Raw genomic sequence first — 1,353 nt, forward strand, 5'->3', positions numbered from 1 at the left:
ATATACAAAGATTTCTAAATTTATTTTCTTTTATTCTCTCAACTAATATTCTCGAGAACTCTAACTAAATTTCCAAGGTAATATAACAGAAATTATTTTTGTATTAAAAAGAATAAATAGAAATCTATATATATGTTTGTTCTAAAGAGTGAAAAATGAAGAGCTTCGAATAAGAAACATGGTGGGACAAACCATGACAAATGTTGGGACAAAGATAGACACATTCTTAGCACTGAAAACAGAGACATTAGTATCATTCCTTTATATATAATAAGACAATGTAATTTACTCTCATTATATATCTCTTTTTATTTTTTTCTCAATACAAGTAGCTATTTTATATTTTACTATGTCTATATATTTTATGTATATTATATAGAATTTTTATAGACACTAACTAAATACAATGATTATGTATGTTTTGACTAATAGGTCAAGAATGATAAATCGTTATTATATTTACGATTAGATCTTTTGGGAGGTTAGGAGGGACTTTTGATTTTTTTAAGATGTATTTTAGTTGTATACTCCTCAAAATACCGAATACATAATGTATTTTGTTTGTTAATAAGAGTCAAAATTCCAAAAAAGTTTCTATATAGTAGATAAGATTTTAATGAACTTAAATGCATAAAAGTTTAGCATAATATTAATAACAAACCTATTTTGTCCTTTTTTTTTCTTTCTAGAAATTATATAGTCCCTAACAAGAAAAAAGAATTCCCTAATTATTCAATCGGTAAAATTATTCTTTTTCACCCAAAACAAAATTGGTTTGCTTCTTCTTAGTCAAAATAATATCATTTTATATGAAAAAATTAACGTATTTTATAAAATAAATAAAAATTTAATTTTAATATACATATTTTTAAGTTTTATAAGTTGCAAATATATAAAATATGTTATAATTTAGACAGTTACATATCACCAAAACTGTTAAAGGAACAATATAAATATTTTTATTTACATTTTTTCATAAATTACAACAATCTCATCTTTTTTTTATAATTGTTTTAGATTTATGTTCTTCAAACCTCAAGCATGATACAACAAGTTATAAAATAAAAATAATTGTTATATATAAATTCAAATGATAGAAAATAATTGGTACTAGTATAAAATTGTTTGTATTAATATTATTAGAGCATGTATTATTCAATATAATATGAAGAAGAGTAGCTTTGTCATGTTTAATTGTACATTATAACAGTTAGTATTTACATATAGAAAAAAAAAATCTGTATTACCTAAATTATTTTTTATTAATAATATGTATGAGTTTCAATTGTAATTAGTTAATTATTTTAGTATATATCAATTAAAATAGAAATTAATTTAATTTTTTAGTTAGTT

This window comes from Arachis ipaensis, chromosome B06 (genome assembly GCF_000816755.2).
Source record: "Arachis ipaensis cultivar K30076 chromosome B06, Araip1.1, whole genome shotgun sequence".
Lineage (NCBI taxonomy): Eukaryota > Viridiplantae > Streptophyta > Magnoliopsida > Fabales > Fabaceae > Arachis > Arachis ipaensis.